Source organism: Alosa alosa, chromosome 15, assembly GCF_017589495.1.
Source record: "Alosa alosa isolate M-15738 ecotype Scorff River chromosome 15, AALO_Geno_1.1, whole genome shotgun sequence".
In the NCBI taxonomy this organism is placed as follows: Eukaryota; Metazoa; Chordata; class Actinopteri; order Clupeiformes; family Clupeidae; genus Alosa; species Alosa alosa.
This window is the reverse complement of record NC_063203.1, coordinates 4,938,681-4,951,878: the sequence shown is the minus strand read 5'-3', so window position 1 is coordinate 4,951,878 and position 13,198 is coordinate 4,938,681.

The following is a 13,198-nucleotide window of genomic DNA, read 5'->3' as shown; positions in this document are numbered from 1 at the left end:
TTTCACTCTACTATGACATGCTCTATGCAATGCCCTTACATGGGCATTGATGGGATTCAGTGTTGGTCTATGGATAGTGAGAAACTGTGGCCAAATGTTATACTGGTTATTATTATATGCTGGTATTCAGTGTTCTCTTTTCACGTGTTGTGCAAATCTTGCCCAGCTATTTATTTGAATTCTGATGCAGTCTTGCTTGCAGTTCAGCTTTATCAAAAACACATTTGTTGCTGCTCTGGCAGCAGACCCTTAGGCGACCGGAGACATGGGACAGATCAGATACACCTTTATTAGTCAAGTCTCAATTGCCTCGCATGGGACAGATCAGATACACCTTTATTAGTCAAGTCTCAATTGCCTCGCATGAGACAGATCAGATACACCTTTATTAGTCAAGTCTCAATTGCCTCGCATGGACACTTGCGTGTACACGTTGGGGTCTATGATACACTCATACAATGCACACACAATAAAGCATACAGATGTGCTATGCATGAATGTATGTTCTGTTTTATGATCCATATTTAATGTGAAGTATGGTATTCACTTCTGATAGAGGAAAGGCTTCCTGCAGTTTTATTTCTTTTCCTTCTAGCCTTTGTAGCTCTCATATTTCCACAATAATTCCCATTCTGGCAAAACATGTACCCTACATGCTGGTTGGCAAAACTATGGTAGAGCATAAGACCAACTTTCCATTAACGTTGTCCTCCTTCACACGGGTGAAGTCGTTTGACCGATCCCAATACTTGAGTCAGGGTCCTTTGCAAAGCCACTCCTATTTCCCATAAAAAGCTCTGGAGACTCTTACACTGGGGCACTCCACACTTACTCACAGCATGCCTGCGTCTAATTATAAGCAGTTATCTCTCGACATCTTCTCAGTGAGCATGGGTCAGTTAAGTGGGACTTGTGGCTGTTGGCACATCCTCTTGTGGTTTTGTCTGCTGTGGCTGGAGGGCAGTGGGAGATGGGTTAAGAGATCGTTTGGGGTGTGCTGGCAGGTTAATGTGCTCCCTCTGCACCCCCCTCCTCAGGAAGAGCACTAGATAGGTCACTTGGACCTCTCACATTACAAGCTCTTTCTTCCTTTCACACACAATTTGTCCACCTACATCATGTTTTTTTTGTTCTTTGCAGAAATTAAAGAAAAGAAAGGGAAAAGTCCTTGCAATTGTGGAGCGGCACTTGACCTCAATCTTTTTGAATTGATATTGTTCTTCTCACTGAGAAAAATACATTTGTGTCATTTCCTGTTGACTGTTTTTATACCGTTCATTCAACTTTCACAGGAAATAAGCAGATTCACTGGAACAGAGACAATGAGGATTCTTTGACCTGTTGCAGTGTTCATGTCTTTATTTAAGGTTGATTCTGGCAGATGCCGGAGACAGATCAGTGTTGAGGTGATTTATCTTCATCATATGAACATGGCACTTAAAGAATCCTCCATAGAAATGTATGGGGACAGCTTGTCAAGCCAAGATGGCGGTTGTCTACACATACACATATCTATAACATAGCTTAACATGGGGTCATCCCTATGTTCCCCGGGTCCTATGTTCCCCGCTCGGGGTTAGGGTTATGGTTATGGTTATGGTTAGAGTTTTTAAAAAAGGGTCCTATGTTCCCCAGTCCCATACAAAGCGGGGAACATAGGACCCGGGGAACATAGGTACGCTCCCCCTAACATAACATAACATAAGAGTTATGTTCATTTAAACTTATTTTAGCGATTTGGAGATATTCATACTGTTCAATTCAGATTTAAAAACAAATTTGCCTGATGTACTTTTTATGTCAATATAACCTCCCTATTTTAAGTTATGGATGCTTCCCCATTCATTTGAGTAGGACCTTGTTAGTCTGAAATAACGGCACAGAGACGTTACCAAGATGGCCGCTGAGCAGCGAGACTTGCCTTAGAGGACTTTGATCTTTTCATCAATTGAAATGTAAATCCATAGCTCTCCGTAGATATTTCAGTGGCAGAGTGATTGGTCCATGTGATTAGTGCTGGCTTTTTAGCCATCACACAATGTTGATGGAAAAGCTTTGCTCCCCATGAGTAGGCTACAACCTCCTTGGGAGCAATGAGAATTTAAAAGAGGGATTGAGGCTCTATCTCCGCAGGGTTGCTGCCATTCTCCACCACCCCCCCCCACCCCATCAGAGATGGATTCATGCCTGGAACAGCAGATGAGAGGAAACTGGAGTCGATAAATGATTGTGTAAATCATGTGGTTACTGGAGAAGAAAGTAGACAGCCAACAAACACAGCAGGCCTCCACTTCAGAAGAGAGGCTCGTTGAGTAACGCTAACACTGAGGGTGCTCACCAAGGGTGCTTATGTCTGTGGCTTGAATGAAATAAAAATTACACAATTACTTTTACAAACTTGACCAACACTTTCAGCATTGAATAAACAAAATATGCTTAGCAGGTTAGCCATGTATTCTAATTTCAACATTTTAATTCTATCATTATTCTCAAAAAAGTTAATATATGGTCTTGGTGGAATGACCAAGTATTATTAGCAGTGGATATTGGAGAGTACTAAGAGCAAACCATTCATGAAACAACATGTAAGAAATGGCAATAACAACATCAGAGAGCATATTTTAATGTGTAATAGAAATATGTTTTTCTTTCATGTATGCTAAAGCCAGAACTTGGGAATGTTTTTGGCCAAAGGAAGGAATATAATACAGTAAATCGATGTGTGAGAATTAGCCAGGAGGCAGATCTTACTTCTCCCATGGCTAATATGGTCCTCTTGCCATGGTGGTGTGTCAGAACTTGCATGAGTTTGTACTTTAACCCTCTATACCCCAGTGGAATTCTGCAACAATGCTTCAGATTCCTGGGAATTCTAAGAGAAAAGGGCAATTTGAGAAACATTTTAAATAACCAAGAATAACTAAAAATCTAATGAAAAGTGTCAATTGTAAGTTTCTTTCAGTTTAAAGATTAGAAATTGCTCTTTCAAATGATATATGATCCATTAAAAATTATATATTCATGTTTCCCATAGACAGCCATAGGCCTACTCACTTACAGTCTCAAAGTTTTTCACTAACAAAAAGTTATAAATATGGTTCACATATTTCTGTATTAGAAGCTGGGAAACACGATACTATATGAGTACTGATTTCATTGAAATAGACTGGCATATCTTGCACTTATTTGGGATTTAGCTGGACAGTGAGCCTTACAGCTAAAAAATGATGAGGATATGAACTAACGTAGGCCATGAAGCATAGCGTATGAAATCGTGACTCATTTGATAAGCATGTCACCAACAACAGGGACTGTTAATCCTGACATGGATTTACGTTTTGTTTTATATGCACATCATGTTATATAATTTATCTAAACTTGATCAGTTGATGATAATGAACCTGTTGCACTCGTTCACTAACCTTCAACCTATCCTGTGCTAACATTACGAGTCTCAGACTAACGTTAACGTTACATCAGTGAAGGTAGCAAATTAGCAGGCTTTTTTGTAATCACGAAGATGACGAGACATTGGCCTACTTGTATACAAATACATTTTCCTGACATCCATAAGCAGAAAACACAACGGTGGTTCCCGCTTTGGTTATTAGTCAACAAAAACTCATTTAGAGAGACATACATAAGTAGTAGTTTGCAATAACTATCTGTAAGTGGGATAACGATAATGTTAGCTTTACTGTACATGCCAGAAAGGGGTAATGTTAATGTGATATAACTGCAAATAAACCTGGCATGGGTTTATCATAAACTTTATTGTTAATTAGGCCATGACCCATCATTGAATTATGCCTATATTTTGCTGGTGCTAGCTAAACTCAAACTGACTTTCACAGTGACAGCCATACAATTTTTTTATGCCAGAGAGGCAGCTAAGTCAGTCATGACAAACGGGAGGATGCTAACGTTAAATTTATTACACTTTCATGTTTTTATTTTGTCAATTTCTTACATCAATATGATCGTCACTTACATCAAAACATGGTGGATGCACATCAATACCATCTCATCTAATGAGAAAAGACGCGGACGCTTGTTAGAAGCCATAACTCCAGAGGCACCGTAAGTCCTCAGCCGGTCAGTCAACAGGCTAAACTCAAAAATACCGGAGAAAAGTCAATAGCGACCTAGCCATTTATGTGTGTCAAAATAAAAGTCTGGTGTTTATTTATCCACTAACGCTGTATTATTTCATGTATGAAGGTTATACTGTAGCAGATGTCTCTTTAAGAATTGCGGCCGGCCGCGGCCGTTACAGGAGAATACAGAACGGCCGTCGACGGCCGCTACGGGGTATAGAGGGTTAATATCACTCTATATATAAAAAAAACAATCCAGGACATCTATCAAGAGCATAGTTGTCATGCTCTCTCACAAGCGGATCGAGATTACAGAGAACAAAGTCAAAGTCAAAGTCAGCTTTATTGTCAATTTCTTCACATGTTCCAGACATACAAAGAGATCGAAATTACGTTTCTCACTATCCCACGGAGAAGAGAAGACATATTTTACCAATTTAAGTCCACAGACAAACATAACATTCAAGTAAACAAAAAAGTAAGTAAATAAGTAAATAAGAGGGCACATATAATGAAAAAATAAGAGCAGCAAAATTTGGTTGAAATTGTGCATAGACAGTCAATAAAATACTAGTGCAAAGTCAGGCCAATAAAAGGCTGGGGTAGTTCTGTTTGACCTAAGTAAGAAAGAAAGTGGCATAGTGGTGCAAGTTATGTAAGAGCAGCAGAAGTGTTGTGTTTTCAGGACAACAACAACAAGTTGCAAAGTGTACAAGTGTGCAAGTGGAGTGGTGCAGGCGGCCATTGTGGGTCCAATGTCCAGGATGTTATGTAGCTGAGGGTGGAGGGGAGAGGAGGGAGAGAGTTCAGCATCCTTACAGCCTGGTGTATGAAGCTGTTGGTGAGTCTGGTAGTCTTGGGGAGCAGGCTTCTGTACCTCTTCCCAGAGGGCAGTAGATCAAACTAATTGTGAGCGGGGTGACTTGCATCACTCACAATTTTGGTCGCCTACTTGGTGAGGTGGGTGGTGTAAATGTCCTTCAGGGAGGGGAGTGAAGCACCAATAATCCTCCCAGCTGTGTTCACTATGCACTGCAGGGCTTTCCTGTTGTATTCAGTGCAGCTTCCGCCCCACACAGCGATACAGCTGGAGAGGATGCTCTCAATGGTGCCTCGGTAGAATGTGGTCATGATGGCTGGTGGAGCACTTGCTCGCCTGAGTTTTCGCAGGAAGTACAGGGCTGAGCTCTCTTAGCCAGTGATGCAGTGTTGGTGGTCCAGGAGAGGTCTTCACTGATGTGCACCCCCAGGAATTTGGTGCTGCTCGCTCTCTCCACCACAGCACCGTCAATGGTCAGTGGCAGGTGTTGGGTGTGACCTCTCCGGAAGTCAACAACAATCTCTTTGGTCTTGCTGACGTTCAGCAGGAGGTTGTTGTCCCTGCACCACGTGGTCAGATGGTCGACCTCCAACCTGTATTGAGTCTCGTCGCCCTTGGTGATGAGACCCACCAGAGTTGTGTCGTCAGCAAATTTCACTATGTGATTGTTGCTGTGGGTTGCAGTGCAGTCTTGCGTCAGCAGGGTGAAGAGCAGCGGACTGAGCAACTGAACTGAACAAGACGGAACACTCTGAACTGAACAAGACGGAACACTCTGTTTTTCCGACAGAGATCACATAAGCTAGGACTATAAATGAATTAGAGAGGCCAGCGAGTATGGGCTCTGTTTATCCAGACTCTGGTCAGTGATGTGTAGTCTGCTTCCTCCTCCAAGTCCCAGTCTCATGTCTCAAACCATGAGATTACCAGCATTCCTAACAGACAAATAGACTCGAATCCAGTGGCAGAGTGACATGGCACGACTGGCTCATGTATTTGTTGCATCAGAGGTAGATGATAAACCGCACCAAGAACAGTTTTCGGATGAATAAGGAGTCTGACAATGCACTGCCATGAGGATTTCATTTGTTGTCCTTAGAAGAGTTATTTCAGCTCTGCATGAGGTCCCATTTCAATTTCCTTCATGAAAGGCTGGATATCTATTACAAAACAGATCTATCACAGGGAAGATCAGATGCAGGGAAGACACGTCTGACTATGTCTGGAGCAACTTGGATCGACAGTAACAGGGCCGCCTGCAGCTAAGGCATCTGTGGTTTGTGATTATCCAAACCACAGGCTTTTATGTGCATAGATATAAATGACACGTTGTTATTTTGGGACACAGATGTCACCTACCCCTCAACATTTTACAATTGCGGAACATCAGAGCTGACCAAAAACTGACCCTCATAAACATCAGATGACTGTTAACATCATGATAAATGTGTTCCAGAAAACTAAGGGCGAAATGCCTTCAAAGATTTTCAGTTTCCAGAAGATGGGCACACAGTGTATATTTGGACTTTGAATGGGGACTGACCCTAAAGCTTTGTGACAAATGTTTTACACTGATTTAAGCAAGTGACTTGATCTAAGGAAGTTCTTGGTCAACATGCCATGTTGTTCTGGTACACTCTTTATCTCAGAAGCGAGAGGTTACATTTGAAACATTTAGATGAAAATATTTATGCATTTGTGTTAACTGCTGAACTAAACCAGGAAATGTTGATACAACAGCACAAATAAAACAGAGTCCATGGGACCTTATGGATTCCGTTTGTTGATGTTAAATGATGGGGAGTGGAGAGTAGCTGGCAGAGATTATAAGAGGTGACTTTTCTTGTAAAATATCATTTACATCTTATCATTTTTACCTTGAATGAAAATAGATTCTAAGAAAATGTGTCCCTTGAAATTGTTAAACCAAGACAAATGAGCAATTTATCACAACTTCAGCGTCAGAAGGGGGCTTAGATAATTTATTTAATGAAAAGTTGCATAAGCTGAGGGGAAATTCACTGCTTCTAAATGTGGCTGAAGTGTTAAAGGAGGCTGTGCTTATGTAAGGGGGATTTGAAGGAGCTGGGTGTGGAGAGAGGAGCTTGTGTAGATCCCTGGAGAGACAGAAGAGGAAGCTCATGCCACCACATACTGTGTCACTAGAAATGACATGACTCACATTTACCGGTAGTATTGTGACTACTGTATGATTCTTAATAAAAACAGGAAAGCCGCAGACTATACTTCATATGGTGTTTCTCAACTTAGTTTGTTTGAAATAAGGAAACTTAGTATTCCAGACATGGTACATGTAGTTAATGAATTCAGAGAGGACAGCGAGCAGGATGTGTGATTTCTCAGTTAAAACAGAACTGTTAAAAAGTGCAAAGCAGAGAACGTGTTTCTGAAGTGAAGAAAGTGCTGTGTAACAGTGAGCAGAGAGGGCCCAGAGAGAGAGAGAGAGAGAGAGAGAGAGAGAGAGCACTGAGTGTGGAATAAGAGCTGGGCTGGCACAGAGGGGTTAAATTCTGAGCAGCCTGCCACTGAAGCAGCGTGACCTTTACAGCCCAGGAGTCAGCAATAGTGAGGAGCCGCTAACGAGCCCAGCGCCGTTTCAAGCAGGGCACATGCGCGCACACAAACACGCGCACACACACATACTCACCACACACACACACACACACACACACACACGTGAAGCACCGGCTTAGCCATCTGAGACGAGCCCTTCCAGCCCAAGAAAGCACCTTCATCTCAGGGCCTTCCAGTGTCAACATGTCCTCATTCCTTCCCCCCTCTTCCCCGGGCCTTTTGAGTGACCAGGGCCATGAGGAAACTCTGGGTGACCCTGTTTTGTGGAGGGTCGTTGGCATGTGATGGCATGAGGCCACCACATGTCTGAAATACCTCGGGCAGGCAGCTTTGACAGCTCACGCCACTTCACACATCTCGGCAATCTGTCAGTCACATTTTTGCATTGAGAACAAACACTTTTTGAAAGTCAGCTCTGCTTTTACAGTAATGACCCACTGTAGAGTCGGACGGCCAGGTAGGTGGACTGCAGTGCAGCACACAGAGGCAAAAAACAGAATGACCTAACGGTGGTGAAATAGAATGATAGACATTCTATTTAGGAATCATCAACAGGGAAATAGTTAGTGCTTCACAGCTGTTCTGAGATCTTACACACGGATGAAAATATGACAGGAAGACAAAAAGGCCTTGATAAACAAAATAGCATAATTCCCAATGTGTCTTCAAACGCATCTTCCCCTGGAACTCGTTTCAGTGAGCAGCCGATGCTCGCCAACTATTTTTCAGTGACAGCACACGAAAACCTAACAGTAATAAACTGTCCATTATGTCCCCTTAGGGACACTGATTGGATGTGTATAATTTCAGGGCATGACATCAACCTCTGGACAAGAAAAAAGAATGATCATCCGGCTTGAGGCCATTTGAACAATCACATTTTCAAAATATCTCTTGCTTGATGTGTGTGTGTGTGTGTGTGTGTGTGTGTGTGTGTGTGTGTGTGTGTGCGCGCGCGCATGGGTGTGTGTGTCTCAGTGTTTGTGTGTGTGTTCAGTTCAGTTCAATTTAAATCAGCTTTATTGTCACAGTATAACACAGTATAGCAGAAAGGTTATCACCATTCCATCTGGAATAGCATATGGCATGAAGTAACATGCAAGATATTAACACCAAGCTACACAGAGCCCAGTCACAGATTAAAAATGTAATTCACCCGCAACTGAACTGAAGTGTCATCTATATCTATCAAAGCTGCTGTGTCCCTGCATTCCTGCCCAGTTGTTTGTTTGCTTTTGTGTTTGTGTGCATTTGAGCACAGCACAAATAAACTGTGGCATTTCACACCAAGGCTACCGGCTTTTCTGCCTTCTTTGTGCAACACCAAGAAACAAAAGGTCAAACAGTGGACTCATGTGGTCAAAAGGAGTACTGCACTTGCTGGCTGTCATTAAGCCTAATTTAACTAGATTAGATTAGATTAGATTAGATTAGATTAGATTAGATTAGATTAGATCAGATTAGATTAGATTTTATTGTCATTGTGCGGAGTACAAGTACAGAGACAACAAAATGCAACTAGCCTAATGTCACTCACTGTCACAATGTCACAGTGACTAAATTAGTTACTGGCTAAATGCCTATTTTATGGAATTCTATGAAGAATACTACCTGAGTCACAGAAAAGGTAACAACACTAATAACTGGACAAAGGTCTGTGTGTTTGAATGAATGGGATATTGAATGGACAGACATGATGTGATGAAAGCTCTAAAACACACCTGGTCAAACTATTCGTCTCTTTAACCTTTTCAGATTTCATAACCTGAATGATGAAGCAATGTAACCTGACCCTAGCCAGATGAATTTCGTTCCGCTTAGCTCCGCCTAGCTTCACTCACATCCATCTGGGGCCTCTTCCATTGAGAGTGATTTCTGCAACCGACTTTATGGTTCAGCCAATCAGGACGCAGGGCGGGAGTTTCATAGATGTGACATAGCGTAGAAGCGACTGTGAGACTGTTATTAGTGTCACGGGTTGGCTTCGATGTGAGTGGTTGAAGTAGCACGTCAATAGATGACGGACAAGTGGCTTATTCAATCATATGCAAGCATTTTTTGATTAGGCCCAGCCTTCTGAAGCAACACTTCAATGGATCGGTTCCAGATGGATGAGTGGAGCTAGGCGGAGCGAAATTCATCTGGCTAGGGTCAGGTTAGAAGCAATGCATGTTAAAATGGAATGGACAAAGCTTCCGAAATATAACCAGCTGTGTTGAATCTATTGCATCTATCTACATGTTGTGCTTATATGAGTTGCACTACAATCCATACACTAGTACATGCTTCCAGACATTCTGTTCAGCTGGCATTGTGGATTAAATTGGCATTAATTGGCATGTCAGTTACGAAATAAACATGTCTACAACTGTAAGGTGTATCATGACATTTACACCAATGTTTAATTTTGTTCTGAAACAAAACAGCTGCATTGGGAATCCAGAATCTACTGTACATTCAATGCATTATGCTTGAAGTGCTGGAGCGATTACTCATGGTCACTACAGAGCACAGCAGGCGAGCGAGCACATCTGGAGTACATTTTTGAAGACCACATATGTCATCACTGAAGGGAAGTTTATCTGAGGTCTGGCTAAACAAAATGGGCCAATTGATAAGGATCTGACTCACACAAGTCTGTGGGGTATTAACACATAATCATTCCACCTGTTTGAAGAGGTCTTGGCTCTGTGTTTCTAGGCTGTTCCAAATGTATCTTTAAGGTGGCATAACCAGTAGTGAGTTATCCCAATGCGCAATACGGCATAATCATAATATACTTTAAGGGGGGGACATGTCCCTCCCAATATTAAAAAATGCTCAAAGCTCAAAATGCCTGGGAAAACACTGACTTGATTTGCACAACAATCCTCTCTCGAGTCATCACTTACTGTATGAAATTGTAGAATGCCATGGAATCATGAAATACTAATTGAAAAAAGAAACTATTGGGGGGGGGGGTATTTCAGCTAGCCTATACCTCATTAAATCTGAGTGAATGTGTTCTTCAGCCAACAGATGCACCCTATGGAATATTGCCTTTGTATTTTGTCTGCATTGGATCTTGCCCTCTTCCACCCTCGACTTATACATTAGGATTGAAAAAAAAAAGTCTGATACTATCACTTGCCTGGCCAAAAGAAACGTTGCATACTCTAATATTTCATTGTACCACCTTTAGTTTTGATCACAGCTCCCATTTCCCCCATTTTGAGAACCTCACAATATTAATTTTCATTCAAACTTGCATTCATTTTCTGCCAAGATATTGTATGGACGTCAGGAAAGTGGAACCACTGCATAAAGGCTTCTTTGGCACATTGCAAAGACTTTCAGCGGTTTTGGTGGCCAATTTATGTGTGAAAATTATTCCTAATGTTCTCGGAACCACTTTTCCATCATTTTAGCCAAGTAAATCTTAAAATTGTCTTCCTGGAATATGCTTGTGCAGTCGGGCAAAAAAAAAAAAACATTCAGTACATCCAGGTTTGATAGCCACATAATGTCACTGTAGACCAATGACTGAATATGTCGTATTGTGTGTGTTGAAACACTTCTCTTCTGCGCAGTAACCGTTTCACATCATAACAAGCAGTGTTATGATCTGGTGTTGCTTCAACCTTGTCTTCCCTCCACCCTTTGCTTCCCCTATGGGCATTTCCCATGATGACAACACCAGGAGTCATCTGCCTGAAATTCTGAAAGAGTGGTTCAGAGAGGATGAGGACTCAGTTTCAGAGATGAATTGGCCATCACAGAGTCCTGATTTAAACTTAAATGAAATGTCTTTGGAAAGAAGAAAACGTTATGCAGAGCGTGTACAGACTTTATGCAGAGGGTGTAGATAGAGTCAGTGCAGTTCTGATTAACAGGCACTGAACTTAGCAGTTCTATTTCCAGTCATTTTCATTGTTCAAGGAATGTAAAGCTCTTTTGGAGGTCCATTACCACAAATGAGACTGTTCACATGTTTATGATTAGGCAAGGTTCAGTGATTTGGAATGAGGCATGTTACTGAATAAGTCATCAAACAATTTAGCATGACCTCTTTCTACAGTATCTCAATCAATAGATGTATCGGGGGAGAGCAGCTTGGGAATTTGAGGCAGAACCTCCACCATTAACATGGCCATTTCATCCCACCACGAGACAGCCTGGTGTTTGGAGAAATTCTCACTGGCACTTGGGCTCCTGCTGACAAACGGCCTCTTTAACACCCCTATTCTGGTCGAGGACAAGAGGGAGGGAACGAGCAGTCAGATTAAATGCTTCCTCTTCAGACTGGATGAAGAAATAAAGAGTGGTGAAGGGAGGGAGAGAGAGAACACTTTTCTCCATACCTCCAGACCACCATCATCCGTCATCAGCCACCAGCCACCAGTCACATGCAAGCAGCCAATCAGTACTTGTACAAAACAGACTTACCAAAAAGGTGCAATTAAATGTTGACCCCCATCCATAATACAGTCAAGAGTATTACACAACACTGAGAGAAAGTGAAGTGACCAAGAGCAATGTAATTAAAGTGATTAACATACTGTAACTAACAACTGGCTTTAGACTTAACTATTCAGACAGTATGCTTTTGTTTTATTTCCTCAAGCCAAATCTAATGTTTTCAGAAAGTCAACATACCCTGTCTGATGCTCAAGGTCTCTGGATTATAGTAACTATTGTAGTAATAATAAACATTGTTTCCTTCACTGGTATGACAGACTAGTTATTCATGTTGCCTTAGATCTGGGGTCTTTAAACCAATACAAAATATCTAATTATTGCAATGTATCCTTTTCTAGCTTTCATACATCCTGATCCAAAACATGTCTTTTTTGTCCAAACACTGCATGTCATTTACATGTAACATAGCAGAGCAGAATTTCTGAGGAAAGAAGACAAACATCTTATCATAATCACTGTTCAAGGTATCATTGTTCAAGTCCATTCTGAATTGATATTCTACACGACACATGGATATCAATTCTCCTTGCCCCCCAGCACTGTCTGCTTGTGCGCCTGACACCCTGTGAACAAAAGTAGACTTCAAGGACTTGTGCACATAGGAGAAAAGGGAATGAGGACTTCAGTGAGGGCCCACTCTGCCTGCCAGGTGACATGACATGCTGCCCCCACAAGCACAGCCAGTAGGATTAGGGCATCACAAAGAAGCACAATTCCCCACAAGCTGGATAAATGTGACACACACACACACACACACACACACACACACACACACACACACACACACACACACACACACACAAACAGATAATACATGCAGCTGTGCTGTTATCATTTTTGTAAAGTTAACATTTTGGTAGTGTTTTATAAATTATTTGCAATAAAACTACAAACATATAACCTCAAATACATTCATCTTAACATATGAATCACATGTTAAAAAAATAATCAACAATAAAATCTGTTCTACGATGAGGATGCAATACATTCGACCAGATCAGATCATAAATCTTTATGTTATGAAGTTAATTTAATTGTTTCTAAGATTTGAAGAGGAAAGGGGGTAAATATGAAGGTAATTTTATTGCTATGCAATATATGTAGGCAATAGATGTAGACTACAATCCAATAATAATTCACACAAGGAATACATTAGTGTAATACAGAGAATGTAAACAAATGTATTTTATTGCATTCAAGGCTTATCTATTTTTTTTATAATTTACTG